The following is a 17905-nucleotide window of genomic DNA, read 5'->3' as shown; positions in this document are numbered from 1 at the left end:
GAGACGATGGATGTCTTTGCAAAGCTGTGAAAGGTACTGGTGCTAAGTAAATAAATATACAATAAAAATAAGAAAGGAGAAGAATGGAAGAAGAAGAGAAGGAAAAGAAAAAATAAAAGAAATGGAGAAGAAGAAGAGGGGGGAATGGTAAAAAAGAGGAGGAGGAGGAAAGGTTGAAGAAAGGAGAGAACAATGAGGAAATGAGGAGGAGAAGACAAAAAAGAGAAGTAGGAAGAGAATATCTAGAGCATGAACATTAGCTACAAAAGTTCAGTGGTGTTGCTAGCGCCTGGTATCAGCAGCCGGTGCCTGACTTCTTTAGTTTGGTGCTGTAAGTCTGTTGGTGCCAGAAACATGTTATAGTATTTGTATCCTACCTGCCCGCCATTGCCCAAGAGAAGGCAGACAACAAACCTGCCATGGGGGTTGTGGGCTGAGGGTCTTGACTCAGTAATAGCTGAAAAAATGCTAAAATTTGAATGTCGGCTGATGGGTCGTGGCGCCCACCAGTGTGTTTCCTATTCTTAAGTGCTCTACAGTCCCTCTAAGGTAGCCTCAGTGCAGCCGTGGTGCCCAATGATGCCCAATGGTGGCCATGCCACAGTTCATCGTGCGTTATGCTTAGTCTATAGGAAATAATAAAACTCTCATCTATAGAAATCCCGCGAGCCGAAAGCCATTTCCAGCAATAAATGCACAATCGTAAAGAATAAAAGTGCACAAGATGTCATTATAATGGGTTGCTAAAGAGAACTGCGCCGCACGCTGTCAGCAGCCCACCGCGGAGACTTTGTCGGCTGAACCCCTTACACCTTTCTAGCAGAAATTAAATGAATGCAATTTCGAGTTTCCAGCAGATGGACAAACAATGCAAATATATTTCAGTATGAATGCGAGTCCAAAACCATGGCAGGCAGCGGCGGATAATGATGAGCTGCAGACGAGGCCTTTTCTCCGTGTTCACCGGGTCTTGCCATGAAATTGGGAGCAGATGTTACCTGAAAATTGTAATTAAATCATTTAGTGTCTCCCAGATATTCCAGCTAAGTATCCACCTGCTGAAGGTAAAATGAGGCGGAAAATACAAACACATCAGTCACTATCTGAAGTGGCTCTGTCCTCAGGATCCGATGGGGAAGCCAGTCTGTGAATTGGACATTCCCTACTTGTTAGGCCTGTTTCACACATCAGTTTTTCCAGATCAGTCAAAATCCACCAAAAAGTGAAAATAGCGGATCGGCTAAAAATGTGTAAAAACTAATGCAAGCGGATGGTACGGATGCGTTTTTTGACGGATGCGCTATATAGATTTTTGTACGGATCCGTCAAAAGCCGGATCCGTTCCATCCGCTGGATTCCGATTTTCCATCCGTTGGTTCCATTTTCTGACGGATCCGTTTTTCCACACCTCCAAAATGGGATGCTCTCAAATATGATTGGCTCTTGGAAAATGCTCCCAAATGTGATTGGCTCCTGGAAACTAGGAGAAACTATATCTATGGTCTTGTAAAACAATATCTTTGAAAGGTTTTTGAGCTAGTGGCAGCGATGGAAGGAGTCATTGCGAGTATTGACAGCTTCTGTGTGGAATTTGATCTTCACTGCAATCGGTTGGCAATTATTGCTCTCCAGAGGGAGAAAAGAAGACGGCGACTCCGGCGTCTCCAACGCATGAAGAGACGACGGCAGTGGATTCATCCGATAAATGCGCAGAGGTTTACCCTTGGCGTGTTTTCTACACTGTATCTGGAATTGAGGGATAATCCGGACAAGTTCTTCAATTATGTGCGGATGAGACAGGACCTGATTGAGATTTTGATGGAGCGTGTTGGAGCACAAATCCAGAGAAGGGACACCTACATGCGGTTTTCTATTTCACCGGCGGAGCATTTGATGGTGACCCTTCAGTAAGTAATCTATTTTTTAAAAGGTTTCAGATTCTGCAGACTTTTATTGTCATGTTATGGCTTGTACAGTAGTTTGTATTAATTTAACTTTTTTCCCTTTTTTTACCCAGATTCCTGGCAACTGGAGAATCCTTCACCTCCCTCCATTACCAGTTCCGGCTTGGGATATCAACAATATCTGGGATTGTCCAACAGACCTGCCGGGCATTGTGGGATTGTCTACAGGAGGAGTACATCCCACAGCCAACACAGGAGAGGTGGCTGGAGATTGCGGACAGCTTTCAAGAAATCTGCCAGTTTCCGAATTGGGTTGGTGCAGTTGATGGGAAGCATATACGGATTGTGAAACCCATCGGATCTGGATCAGAATTTTTCAACTACAAGAAATTCCTCTCCATTGTACTGATGGCCATTGCAGACTCCAAATGCAAATTTGTTGCCGTGGACATTGGTGCGTATGGTCGTTCAAATGATTCTCAGGTCTTCAAGATGTTCACCATGGGCCGTCGTTTGTATGGAGACAATTTTGATTTCCCACCTCCAAGACCACTCCCTGGAACAACAGGCCCACCAATGCCATTTGTGTGTGTTGGTGATGACGCTTTTCAACTGTCCAAACATCTTCTCAAGCCATATGGTAATCATGGATTGACACACGGGGAAAAAAATATTTAACTATCGACTGACAAGAGCGCGAAGAGTGGTGGAGTGCGCTTTTGGGATTTTAACTGCAAAATGGAGAGTCCTGTTAACGGCCATAAAAATGAAAACTGAGACTGTGGATGAGGTGGTGAAGGCCTGTGTCATCCTGCACAATTTCGTACTTTCAAAGGAACCTGTTTCCATGGAAGAAAATGTTTGTGAAACCACCTTGTGGGATTATCAGCAGCCAACTGTTCGGAGTACTGGGTCAGTGTCAAGAATGAGGGACACATTTGCGGATTATTTTCTGTCACCAGAAGGAAGCGTCGACTGGCAATATGACAAGGTATAATTTTTTTTTTTACCAAGGTTCCTTTGAAAAACTGTAGTAATTTTTCCTTTTTTAGTTTTGATACCTTTACACCAATTGTGGGTAATAAGTGTTGTGTTTTTTTTTACCTTTACACCACCAGTGTACTTTACCAAGTGTTGTGTTTTTTTTTTACCTTTACACCACCAGTGTACTTTACCAAGTGTTGTGTTTTTTTACCTTTACACCACCAGTGTACTTTACCAAGTGTTGTGTTTTTTTTACCTTTACACCACCAGTGTACTTTACCAAGTGTTGTGTTTTTTTTACCTTTACACCACCAGTGTACTTTACCAAGTGTTGTGTTTTTTTTACCTTTACACCACCAGTGTACTTTACCAAGTGTTGTGTTTTTTTTACCTTTACACCACCAGTGTACTTTACCAAGTGTTGTGTTTTTTTTAACCTTTACACCACCAGTGTACTTTACCAAGTGTTGCGTTTTTTTACCTTTACACCACCAGTGTACTTTACCAAGTGTTGTGTTTTTTGTACCTTTACACCACCAGTGTACTTTACCAAGTGTTGCGTTTTTTTACCTTTACACCACCAGTGTACTTTACCAAGTGTTGTGTTTTTTGTACCTTTACACCACCATTGTACTTTGAAATGTTACCACGTGTTGTGTATTTGTATCTGTACACCACCGGTGTACTTTCAACCTTTTACCAAGAACTAAAGAAAAAAAGGACACTACACAATAAAATTGTTTTGAAACAAAAACGTGTTTATTTTTGCATTTTTTAAAATACTGTTATTTTAATTTTTTTATTAAAAAAAAGTTATTTAAATTTTTTAGAAAAATTTTTAATTTTTTAACAGAGTTAAAGATGCCGGTATTGTTGGGTGGAGATATCATCGGAGGGGTTAACAGGGTTGACCACATCGAGGGGGGGGGTGGAGGACTGGGAATGGAGTTGGTGAGGATCAGAAGTGGAAGGGGGGTTGGGACAGGAGTCGATGGAAAGAGGAGGTTTGTGGGAACATTGAAGGTGTGTGTGGGGGTGGGTATGGTAAGGGCATTGGGGTATAATGTAATGGGGAAGGAAGGTACTGGGAAGAATGGAATGGGGAACTAGAGAAAGGAGAAGGAGTAGGAGGATGGATGGTGGTAGTAGGATGGACGGGGGAAGGATGGTCAGAGGGAGGATGGACAGAGGGAGGATGGACGGTGGAATGAGGTGATGGAATAGGTGCATGGGATGCTTCGGACACTGCAGCCACTAGAGCATTGTGACAGGCTTGCATCACATGCATCTGCTGGTGAGTATTTAAACCTTCCATTTGCTGGACAACTGAATGAAAAAAAATGTGTCTCGGCGTCTGGTTTGACTCTGCATTCATCCGTTCCATGTAGCTTCTGAGTTCCATGATACTCTGATTTATCATGTTCAACCCAGACGCTAACTGCTGACAATAAACGTGGAAATCATTCTGGACGGATGAGTTCAGACTCAAACAGTCAGACAAGGTCAGACAAGGTCATCCGTTCCAGACCTCTCAGACGCTGCCGTCCAGAACCAAAAGTTGGTCGAGATGTTGCGGCAGTGTCAGAGGGGTGGGGCAAAGGGTACTGTAAATCGCCACCAGCAGCTTCATGTGATGAAGTCTGCCCTGCTGCTCCAGTGCTGGTGGAGGAGATAGAGGGACGAGACGAGGGAAGGTAGAGAGGGGTCGGATACCGCGATGTGGTCACCGGTGGCGGTCTCTGAAGGGATCCCTCCAGAGGGAGGCAACTGAGAAGCAGACTCCCGAGTGTTGCAGACAGTGCGAAAAAAAGAGAAAAAAAATATATTAATATATTGGTATATCATTTAACATTGCTGAAAAAAAAATAGGTTAAACATGTAAACATTTGTACTACAGAAATGGTGTGTGGAATATTTACCTTCTGCTCACCATCGTCGACCGGAGGAACGATAGGGCTCGGTAATGTTTATACTGGGTGCCCCTGCATCCTCTCGATCCACTCGGGGCCTGCATCTCCTTGTTGAAGTCCCTCTTGAAGCGATCACTGAGCGACCGCCACCGTATGATAACCCTGTCACCTGTGAAGGAAAAAAAAAAGTGGTTAGTATTCAACACTTCACATGCTGTAATATAAGTTACCGAAATTGGAATTCTTACTCACAAAATCCCTGGCCCTCACATCGAGCTCCTCCCAGTTCTCAACAACCTCCGAACACACCTCATCCCAGAGCCGTCGGGTGGTTGGTTGGTCGGCATGTCAGCGGTTTGCCATGTCCCACAGCAGCTCCCGTGGTTGGACAACCTCAATGCGGGTGTCCACATCTATGATGATACCCTCTTCCACATGGCTGTGGGGAGCACGCTGTGAAACCTGTGAAGAAAAAAAATAAACAAAAAAAAATGATTACATTCAAACACATGAGGTTCATTAATCAATCACCCAAATAAAGGGTTACTTACCATTCGCCGACCACCAGAGGCATCACCTCGACGACGCTGGGATGTCTTGTGAGTCGATCTAGTGCGAGCACCGGATTCTGAAGACTGTAAAAAAAAATAAAATTTGGGGGGTTGGATGGATGCGTAGTTATTGTCTGTGCTGTCATGAATGTTTGTGCTGGGTGTAGCATTATGTATGTATGTATGTGAGTTTTGGTATATGCTAAACTTACACTCTGTGCGCCCCCTCCTTGCATTTCTTCACCCTTGCATGTCTCCTCCTGGAAGCTCCTCAGATTCAGCTTCCTGTGAAAACATAATACATGCATATAGGGTTAAAAAAAAACAAAAAAGTAAAATAAGATTAAAAAAAAAAAAATTATTTACCTCAGTTTGCTGATGATGTGAGGGGGAGCTCTCAGAAGAAGACATTGCTGCGGCCTGGCTTGCAGGTCTCCTGCAGTGTGGCTGGCGGGTCCTTCCTGAGCGGATCTGCAAGTATAAAGACACTTGTTAAGCTACTATACAAAGGATAACAAAAGCTTTCAGGCCTTTATACTTACTGGGAAAACTGAAGGTTTTCCTATGGGGGTCTGGTGGCTCTGCTGCGGCCTGCTGTGTTTTTCCTGAACGGATCTGCAAGTATAAAGAGAATTTTAATAACATAAAAAAAATCTTCATTGGTATTAATGTGTGTAATTCCCTGAATCTCTCACTGAGAGTAAACCCAAGTGTTTGCATGTGTGTAAAGTCCCTAAAAATCTCTCACTGAGAGTATACCCAAGTGTTTGCATGTGTTTAATTCCCTGAAACTCTCACTGAGAATATACCCAAGTGTTTGCATGTGTGTAATTCCCTGAAACACTCACTGAGAGTATACCCAAGTGTTTGCATGTGTGTAAACTCCCTGAAAATCTCTCACTGAGAGGGTAACCACACTGTGATTGGATGTGTGTAATTCCCTGTAACTCTCACTGAGAGTATGCCCAAGTGTTTGCATGTGTAAATTCCAATCTCTCACTTGAGAGTATAACCACACTTGTATACCAAAAAACAACACTTAATGTACCTTTTTTGCACGTATACCCATACTTAATTTTACCTGGTTTTAAAATAATACTACGGACAGTTTTTATAAACAGTTTTTATTATTATTTTTTTTCACAAATAGGATCTACTCTGAAATTTATTTTAAATACCACAATAAATGAAAAATAAAAAAACAGTGATATACTACAGAAACACCACATACAACACCACAGTTACACCACATACAATACACAACACAATCACAGCACAATTGCAAATATGCAAATAAAATTACAGTACTATGAAAATAAAATTCAGTATACATGCAACAGAAAAACAATTAAAGTATGAAAAAAAGCATAATAAAAATACACACACACACAGACATGCAACACTGGGAGGCCAAGAACATACATGCAGGAAGGCAGACCACACACACACACAAACACGCAGGCCACACACACACAGACAGGCCACACACACACAGGCAGGCAAGCCACAGACACACACAGACATGCCCCACACAAATAGTTTAATACTCACACAATTGCAGGCTTTGGTGGCTTTGGTAGCAGGCCTCTCCGGTCCTGGCTTGGTGCTGGGCAGCTGGGCAGGTGCTGGCAGGCCTCTTGCTCCAGGGGTCTTGCAGCTGGGGGTCTTGCTGCTGGGCAGGTTATGGCAGGTTATGGCTGGCTGGCAGCCTCTGTCTGTCTCTTTCTTCTCAGCTGGGGGTCTTTCTGCTGGGCAGGTGCTGGCTGGCTCTGTGTCTTCAGTCTGGCTGGTGCCGGATGTCTGGGCCCAATGATTAATTAGCCCACCTTATATAGTTTTTGGACTGTCTGGAAAAGTATCTTTTTTTCTGAGCATGCTCAGCGCGATTTAGCGGATTCTGCCGGCGGATTCCGCAAAATAGCGGATCCCGACGGATCCGCCGCCCATAGGCGCCCATTCTACCACATGGCGAACGATGGCGGATCCGCCGTCTCCCGCCATTTTGACGGCGCCAAAAAATGTTGCAAAGTCCGTTCATCTCAGACAGAATCCGCCGAATAGCGGACGTAACAGACGACCATCCGCCAAAATCCGCCACTAATGTATCTCAATGGGAAAAAATGGCGGCTCCGCCACAAGAAAAGCGGATCCACCGTTTTCAAATTTTGGCGGATTTTGACTGATGGTGAAAAACTGATGTGTGAAACAGGCCTTAGCAGTTCACTTGACAATAACTTGATCACAAAGTGTTCCCAGTTCACTTGACCGATGCACAGTGACACCATCTGCAGCAAGATGATGCTGCAGGTCTTTGGAGGTGGTCTGTGGATTGTCCTTGACTGTTCTCACCATTCTTCTTCTCTGCCTTTCTGATATTTTTCTTGGCCTGCCACTTCTGGGTTTAACAAGAACTGTACCTGTGTTCTTCCATTTCCTTACTATGTTCCTCACAGTGGAAACTGACTGGTTAAATCTCTGAGACAACTTTTTGTATCATTCCCCTGAAAAGCTATGTTGAATAATCTTTGTTTTCAGATCATTTGAGAGTTGTTTTGAGGAGCCCATGATGCCACTCTTCATAGGAGAATCAAATAGGAGAACTACTTGCAAGTGGCCACTTTAAATACCTTTTCTCATGATTTGATACACCTGGCTATGAAGTTCAAAGCTCAATGAGGTTACAAAACCAATTTAGTGCTTCAGGAAGTCAGTAAAAAGTAGTTAGGAGTGTTCAAATCAAGAAAATGATAAGGGTGCCCATACTTTTGCACCGGTCAAATTTTGTTTAAATGCAGATTGCACATTTTCTGTTAGTACAATAAACCTCATTTGAATCCAGAAATATAACTGAGTCCATCAGTTATTAGATATATGAAACTGAAATACCTGTTGCAAAAACCAAAATTGTTATAAAGAAAAAAGGTTAACATTAATAGGGGTGCCCAAACTTTTACATATGACTGTATATCCCTGTAGTCTGGCCACAACCTTTTTCCTGATCATTCTTTTGCTTGTTGATTTTGTACCATTTTTCCCTAGTACTGGCCCAAGAATCTGACCACTCCTGCCAGCCTGCACCACCGGCCAGAAGCACAGACTTAATGGCCCCAGCACAGGGGTTCCTGTGTAAGTCCAGCTCCTTATACAGTAGTTAAACGGTGAAGGCCAGGGCAATCTCTAAGTATGGCATACACTAAGCCTTTCCTATGTAGTGTAACATGCGGGACGGCAGCAGTGACCGAGGTATGCATCCTTCTCACCCTGCCATGCTACAGGAAAATGTGGATCCTGGCTGCTTGTGTGTGCTGGTTTATCTTGGTGATACACCTATGCAGAATGCATGCTGCCGCTTGAGAGGGCAGGCCAGGACCAGAGGATGTAGATGAGCATGAGGGAGACTAGAGTTTGAAAATAATCTTTCCTGTACTAAACAACTTGATGAGAAGTATATACATCAGATAGCAGGCACAGCATGTCAAGAATATTTCTTCTGCACCTTTATAGTTACTTGTGATGGTACATTACTTCCATTCCATGTTACATCAGTTCAGCCAGCCATTATGGGAAGGTCCATCAGGACCGCATGGGTAGAGGTGTGTCGCTACGGCCCCTCGTAGCTAGTCTCAATGCCCAGTTGATTTGTGAGAACCTCACAGGATGAGGTACGTGTGTACCACTCCTCACTATTACTCTTAGAGTCCTATCGATGAGGTCCACATGCTCCTTGCTCCATGCCACTGCACCTTAAATTCCCCATAAGAGAACTTGTGTCCCAACTTGACCATCTTCTCCTCTATGACCATCAGACCCGGCTACGGTCTAACTTCTTATCTGGTATAGATAATCGTTTGCTTTAGACCCGATTGTCTGAGATAAGGAATCCTTCCTTCTGCTTATTCCATGCATGGTACCCCTTACCTGAGATATGGAATCCTGCTGCCAGGAAATCCTGTTTTCCTTCAGAACAAGCTATCCCGTATGGCCTCCCTCTTTTTGGGAGACAGACACCCATTTCCATGCAGGTCTACAAGCAACAAGACCATAGGTCTGCTCAATTCTCAATACTTCTTCCTATCTGACTAACAACAGGAAACTGTATTCCATTGTGCCCACTTATCTCCTTCCATCCTGGTCTGGTACCGATAGTTAATCCTGTCTGCAGCTAACAAAGGTAGTATTGAGAATTGTGCAGACCTATGGTCTTATTACTCGCAGACCTGCATGGAAACGCATGTTTTCCAGCCCGGTGCCCAATCAGCGCTGGTGTCACTGTCTCCGCCTTCGGACAAACTGAACATGAAGAGGAAGCCGAAGACCGGCTGTAGCTGCTCCCTGACTTCATCTTCATGATCGATTTGTCCAAAGGTGGAGACAGTGACGCCAGCGCTGATTGGGCAACGGCGTCACATGTCACAACACCGTATCACAGTTCCGGGGAGAACAAGTGCCGACACTGCGGGAATAGCGCCGGCGCGGTAGGTGAGTATAGGCTTTATTATTTTATCGGGGCCAAACATTTAGTTTACGAAGGGGTTGTCCTAGCAGTGGACAATCCCTTTAAGCATGAGCCATCAAGTACACTTGACTCTTGAGAATATAACTAAGCAATGGTTCAGAAAACGTAATTGTCTGTGTAGCATTCAGACATAAAATTACTTTTCCAACTGGATATTACCAAACAAAATGCCCATGCAAAAGAGCAAAACACCTTTCAATTTTCTTTAGCATGATTATGCTAGCATAATTCTATGTACTTAAAAAAAGAAAACGTAAGAGACTTCAGAAAAGGCTGAAGACTTTTAGTGAGACCCAATTATTATAATTACATCCCCTGAGATTTATTTTGGAGTTGTAGCTGGCGGGGCAGGAATTGTATATTCATAAGGTTGCATAAATATTTTTTAGATGAGCGCTCGGAAGGACGTCGATTGAAGGGTTTCGCCTTATATCTCTACTAGTTTTAGAATGCAATATTTATGAAGCAGAGGTGAGATCGGAAGGAATGACTTCTCATTTTAGCTGCAGAGTATTATGGATATCCCGGGGTCATGGATATAGATGAGGATAGCCTTAAATGAAAATTGTCTTCAGTAGAGATGAGCGACTTTGCCTTTTTTCGGGTCGAGTCGGGTTTCATGAAACCCGACTTTCGCAAAAGTCAGGTCGAACTCAATCAGCCGATTATCGTGAAAAGTCAAAGGCCGACTGAAACACGAAACCCAATGTAAGTCAATGGGGAAGAAAAGTCGGCAGTGAGTGGAGGACAGGAAACACACCTACAGTGCCCATTTTAATGCCAAAAACATCAATTCTTATTACTTAAGCTTGTCAGCCTTAATTTACTTTATAGTAATAGTTAGGCATTGAAAACTGTGGGTTATTTGGCTAAAGTTGTGCGGGGGGGTAGGGCTGGCTCCTGATTTTCGTGGGCCCAGGGCCAAAGAGTGTCACTGGGCTCCTTTAACACATGACACAATTCATGATCCTCTGATACGGCAGAGAAATAGCGGTATAGTACAATGAAAAATACTTCACTTCTTACATCTCATGACTGATATCCATTTTTAATTCTCCAATAGCTCCAAAAACGGACAGTATATTCCTCCATACATTATTATGGCCACCGCATAGTGCGCTATACAGAGTAATGAGGCCCATATATTTCTCCATACAGAATCATTGGTCCCATATAATGTTCGATACAGTATATGATGAGCTCCACATAATGCTACAGTATACGTTGGTCCCCATGGATGAAGCTCCACTGTCTTATGGGCCCAAATAATGCTCCATATATAATGGGCCCCATTTCTAATGCTCCAGTGCATAATGGGCCCTGTAAATGCTGCTCCAGTGTCTAATGTCCCCCATTTGGAAAGCTCCAGCATATGATGGGCCTCACGGATGATGCTCTAGTGTATGATTGGTCCAAATAATGCTCCATATATAATCTGCCCCATTTACAATGCTCCAGTATATGTTGGTCCCCATGGATGATGCTCCAGTGTCTTATGGGCCCAAATAATGCTCCATATATAATGGGCCCCATTTCTAATGCTCCAGTGTATAATGGGCACTGTAAATGCTGCTCCAGTGACTGATGTCCACCTTTGGAATGCTCCAGTGTATGGTGGGCCCCATATATCATTCTCCAGAGTATAGTGCTCCCCAAAAATTGCTCCGAACCTTTAAAACAATTAAGTCTCCTCACTAGGGAATCCCTGTACTCTGGACTCCTCGTCGTCCATCTTCCATCTCTCTGCATTTGGACTGTTTAGGCAGAGGGCGTACAGACGTGATGTCATCGCGCTCTCTGACCAGAATGTCATGTGCAGAAGACATCACGGCGGTGCAGCAGGGAGAGGTAAGTATTTCAACTTTGCAAGTGCTGTGATCCTGAGCAAGCAGGGGGGCCCACTCGTTGGCGACGGCACTGGCACAGGGCCCCTCAGTACGGCGGTGTGTCTGATCGCGGGTGGAGGGCCCTCCCACTGGCAGAGACACTTTTGCGTACTATGAGGGGCCCTGTGCCAGTGCCATCGCCCATGAGTATGCCCCCCCCACCTGCTCAAGGAACCTGCACTTTCATCTGCACCTTCCTCTTTGTCACCGTGTAAGGTGGTATAGTATGCGGGAAGGGGAACCTGAGTTTCCTCTAGGTCAGATTCTGGCTGTGTAGAGTGCGAGGGGAATGTAGTGGTCTGGGTCAATGTACCAGCAGATTCATCGAGCAGTGGCTGGGCATCAGTGCACTTGTGTCGCCCCCAGGAGTACGGTCGCCACAGTGGCATTACCTTCCTCCTAGGGAGTGTGATGTCATGCTTGGGAGCAACGAAGGATCTCTCTAGCAGTTAAACCAACACACAACACAGTTCCCACTCCACGCCAGCAGGGAGAGCTCTGAACCTGACTGCTGATGAGCTGCTCTCTGTGGTCGGGAGGAGGGAAGTTAGGGCAGTCAGTGGAGGGAAGTGTGTGGACGTGAGAAGGGGAGCTGGAGGATGAACAGAGTTAAGGCTCACTCCTAGCTGGAGCGCATGGTCCGGATTCCGGGCTCCGAGTTTGTAGGGACACTGACGGTTCTGCAGCAGAAACCGGAGGAAGTAGCAGCTGTAAATGCTCTGTCCCCAACTAAGGCTCGGAGGCCCCAGCAGCGACGTGTGGGAGCCAGAAGGAAAAGGCTACGGCTGCCTGCCATACGAGAAAGTTCCAAAAGAGAGTCAACAGGGGGAACTTCAGTGAACTCAGTACTGCGAGTACCTCAGATAAGCGCTAGAACGGAGGCCACACTACCTATCTGCAGAGAGAGAATTCCTAATTTGCTTCCAGGCTGACCAACTCCTTCTCCATCTGTACTCTGGGTCCTGGACAGCACCTACCAAGTACAGGTAAAGGAACTGCACGACTGTGTCTGTCATCTTTCTCCTGCGCCTGGTGCAGGCTCTGCTACATCCTGCACTGCACACCATCTACCAACTCTTTCATCTGCCCTGCGACTACGGCCCTACCTGTGCAGGCCTTCTACATCTTAGCTGCACCACAACATCTGTCCCAGAGAAGCGACACTGCAGCGCTGGTCAATCTGATCAGAAACCACAGGTGACGTCACGTATCATTCACCTATAAACATTATTCACCCCTTTGCATGGACTCCCAGGACCACGGACCGGGTCACCACCACCGTGACACATCCCTCTGAGACACCGGCCAGGTACCGATTAACCCCACTGCCCTGGCTGGTGACCCACACTCCATGTCAGATTCATCTTGAACTGGGGAATTCACGATTTGACTTGATAACCCAGGCATGGTATGTGAAAAGAGCTCCATGGAGTAATCTGTAGTGTGGCCTGCCGCATCCTTCACTTTTGGTAGGGGTGAAGGACACAAGGAAAGGTGTTGTTCTTGACCAGGAGCCTCCACTGAAGACTCAGTGCTTTTATTTTTTGAAACTTCAGAAGAAGAGGCGATAGAGCTAGAGGCTGTGTCAGCAATGTAAGCCAAAACTTGCTCCTGAATCTCTGGCTTTAAAAGCGGTTTACCTACTCCCAGATAAGGGAACCTTCGAGGCCTTGTGGAGCCAGACGATGACGCACGCTCAACACCTCCTGCCTTAGGTGCTATTGTGCTTTTGCCACTACCAACAGATGCACCACCACCACCATCAGTACCAGCTGGCAACCCCGCCCACTTCCACGGCTTCTTCCACCATACTTCCTCATTTTTGGGAAAATGTACCCAAAATACCAACAGCTATATGGTACTGTCCATGGCTGGTCCATACAATCAGAGCAACTGTTACCACCCACCTTTCGTGTCTCCCTCTTTCCTCATAGACTGTAAGCTTGCGAGCAGGGCCCTCACTCCTCTTGTTATTTGTTATAATCTACTGTATGTGATTATTGTTATGCTGTAATGTCTATTGTCTGTACAAATCCCCTCTGAAATGTAAAGTGCTGCGGAATATGTCGGCGCTATAAAAATAAAATTTATTATTATTTATTATTACTGTAAAACAAGGTACAAGGTGTATATAGTATTGGGGAGAATTTGGATCTCCCTAGAGGTTTTAGGAGGCTGAACTATTATCTCAGGCCCACTATAGATTACACCTCAATGTAACAGGCTGAAATAGGCTGGTGTATGACAAAGTACAAGGTGTATATAGTATTGGTGAGAATTTGGATCTCCCTAGAGATTTTAGGAGGCTGACAATGATGCTCTCAGTCCAAGTATGGACGCAGGTAGCCTAATAAGCAGGACTGCTGCACACAAAAGTGTGGAAAAATGAACGCTTGGTAACTGTGCAGAAAAGAGGAAGAAAAGTATTTTTGCTTTTAAAAAAGCAGTTTGCACAGCAGTGTGCAAACAGCAATGCAGCTCTCAGGGAGCCTTATAAGGCAGCCGAATAACCAACAGAGCTGATGCACAAAAATATATCCTCCACTGTCACTGCACACAAACTGTTGTGTTGTACAGTGAAAATCGCTAACAGCAGAAGCAGTTTTTTGGTTCTTCTTCCCTGCCTAACGCTCTCCCTTATTCAGAATCAGCAGCAGCAACCTCTCCCTAATGCTAAGATCGGCAGAAGATGGCGGTCGGCGTGCACGCCCTTTTATAGCCCCTGTGACGCCACACAAAGCAAGCCAATCACTTACATGCCCTTCTCAAAGATGGTGGTGACCGCTGCCCATGTCATTGCGTTGCCCACAGTGTGTGTCCTCTATCATTGGCTGAAAAAGGGCGCTGGAAGCATAATTTGAAATGCGACTTTGGCGCTCTGGTCGCCGACCTCATCGCCAACCTCACGCTATGGTCGGGTTTCGTTTCATAAAACCCGACTTTAGCGAAAGTCGGCGACTTATGAATTTGACCGACCCGTTTCGCTCAACTCTAGTCTTCAGGTTTACCTTTGTTACATAATTCCCACCATGTTATTGTCAAGGTAATCAGCTTTATTAATCTGTTTTCATCCTTCCTCCGCAGCCCTGCATATCAGTGAAAACAACGTCATATATGTCCTACGCTGTATGTAAACGACTGAGTGGTCTACTTGGCGATGCTGGACCAGTTTGGCATCTACCCTCAAGTCTTTGAAGTCCAGCCTCTTTAATGGATGTGGATAATGCCTGGTGTCCAATCACTACATACATGGAGCATGCACATTACACTATTCACAGCAGTGGAATCAATCCAGCGACAAGCATGCGCCGGAAATTTGTAAAACTGAGCATGTGCCAGAATTTTGTGAACTGAGCATGCGCCGGAATTATGTGAACTGAGCATGTGCTGGAAATTTGTGAACTGAGCATGCACCAGAAATTTCTGAGCTAAGCATGCGCCGGAATTTTGTGAACTGAGCATGTACCAGAATTTTGTGAACTGAGAATGCGCCAGAAATTTGTGAACTGAGCATGCGGCGGAATTTTGTGAACTGAGCATGCGCCGGAAATTTGTGAACTGAGAATGCGCCAGAATTTTGTGAACTGAGCATGAGGCGGAATTTTGTGAACTGAGCATGTACCGGAATTTTGTGAACTGAGAATGCGCCAGAAATTTGTGAACTGAGCATGAGGCGGAATTTTGTGAACTGAGCATGTGCCAGAAATTTGAGAACTGAGAATGCATCGGAAATTTAAGAACTGAGCTTGCGCCGGAATTTTGTGAACTGAGCATGCACTGGAATTATGTGAACTGAGCATGCAGCAGAATTTTGGGAACTGAGCATGTGCCGGAATTTTGAGCTTGAGTTGGATGAAGTAGGGGATGTCAGATTGGGACTAAAATTCAGCCCTGGAATTTGAAAGTACACAGGCCCATGCCGGCTCCGTCCCCTTTCCCAGACTGGGGTTTTTAGTACTTAAACTACCCTGAATGCAGGAAATCAGGATTTACTACTACCTATATGTAAACTAATACAGCTATATAAGATTTAATAATAATAATATTGCACTTTAGCAATCAAATAGCACCAGCATATACAGTAGTGATAATACCATTGTGCTGTTTATTAAAGAAGCACCACCACCTACTGTATATTTTTTAATTAAAAATGTGTATATATGAATGTAGTGTAGTGTGAGTGTATTAATATATTCGTGTAAAGTGGCCAAGAGTGGTAGTCGCGACCGACCTGTTGTCCGGCTGCACTCTGGTACTTTAAGGGGAGTCCCAGCCCTAGTGTGCTGTAGGGTGTGGGGTGCATCACACTTACTTGTTGACTGCTGCCTCCAGGCTTCCATCCTCAAGCGCCGCCACACACAATGCATGGGACACCAGGATTTTTGCAACAGTCAAACTTTTACTAAGCAGTCCAAGTTTCTCAGGTGGGCACGAGTTTGATAGGAGAAAACAATTCGCACTTCCTTCCTCCTTAGTGTAACTCCTCTTCTGTCTTGCCACCCGTTCTTTCTGGACTACCACCAAGCTCACTGGCTCCATCAGCTCAGAGATTCATTGTCCACTCAAGCAGTGTACCGAGTACTGATCACTTCCCCCCCAACGTAGTTCCACGTTCACCGACCGCATGATGTCAGAAGACCAGGCTTGCTCCGTGGTACATGATCAGAGCCATAGGCTTCAGACATTGTTGGTATGTCCATCAGGGATCTCCATTTGGCCGCTCATTGCCCTGTCCCTAGCAACCCACTCCAGCTGAACTTGAACTCTACTAGACATTTCATTAGCTGGCACTGAACTCCGTGTAACTGTGCCCCCTTTTTATTAGCACTAGTGCCGAACCACTGGCCTAGTCCTATCCTTATCCATTCCCTATGTTGTCGTAAGCTTATCCTTATGCTAAACTCATATTCACATTATGCATTTTAATGGGGGCCAGGATGCTGTGAGCCGGAACTGAATTCTGGTCGCCCTAAAACCCCTCTTCTAAACATGAGGGATAATTTTTGGACAATCCTAAAAATTAGACTAGACTAGTCACTAAAAGAAGGATGGGAAAAATGGGACCTTAGTATGATATTTTTTCTTTCTTAAAGGGTTTTGTCCATGGACTACAATATTGATGATCTATGCGCAAAATAAGTATGAGATTGGTGGGGGGTATAACACATAACACCACCACCGATCAATGGGCATAATAATAATAATAATAATTTTTATTTCTATAGCGCCAACATATTCCGCAGCACTTTACAATTATCGGGGACATGTACAGACAATAAATTCAATACAAGTTAAGACAATTTAAACAGTGACATTAGGAGTGAGGTCCCTGCTCGCAAGCTTACAATCTACAAGGAAATGGGGGGGGGACACAGTAGGTGAAAAGTGTTTGTTATTTCAGGTCTGGCAATTATAATAAATAGGGATTTTCATATAAAGCTGCATGATCCGGTCATCAGCCCGTGTGTTTAAGTGCAATAGTCAAGTATCAAGTGCAGTTATCATGTGCATGGAGATTGTGGAGACAGATGAATAGTAGGGTGCAGATTCAGAATAATATTTGGGAGGAGGGAACAGGGCAAAGTTAGTTTACTGAGTAGTTGATTTGGTAGACTTGTTTGAAGAGATGGGTTTTCAAAGCGCGCTTGAATAGGTCAGGGCTAGGTATCAGTCTGATCGTCTGGGGAAGTGCATTCCAGAGAGCTGGCGCAGCACGAGAGAAGTCTCGGAGACGGAGGTGCGAGGTTTGGATTACGGGGGATGTTAGTCTTAGGTCATTTGTAGTACGGAGGGCACGTGTAGGGCGATAGACAGAGATGAGAGAGGAGATATAAGGCGGTGCAGAACTGTGGAGAGCTTTGTGGGTGAGAGAGATGAGTTTATACTGGACCCTGTAGCGAATAGGTAGCCAGTGTAATGACTGGCACAAGATGGAGGCATCGGTGAAGCGGCTGGACAGAAATATGACCCTGGCTGCCGCATTCAAGATGGATTGGAGAGGAGAAAGTTTGGTAAGAAGGAGACCGATCAGAAGAGAGTTGCAGTAGTAGGGAATAAAAGTCGGCATTGAGCTGATGGCATTCATCCACTCAATGCCGACTTTTATTCCCCATTGACTTGTATTGGGGTCGGGTTTCGGACAAAACTCTGACTG

This window comes from Dendrobates tinctorius, unplaced genomic scaffold (assembly GCF_039654945.1).
Source record: "Dendrobates tinctorius isolate UK_male_01 unplaced genomic scaffold, ASM3965494v1 ptg000020l, whole genome shotgun sequence".
Classification (NCBI taxonomy): domain Eukaryota; kingdom Metazoa; phylum Chordata; class Amphibia; order Anura; family Dendrobatidae; genus Dendrobates; species Dendrobates tinctorius.
Note: the sequence above shows the minus strand (reverse complement) of the source record.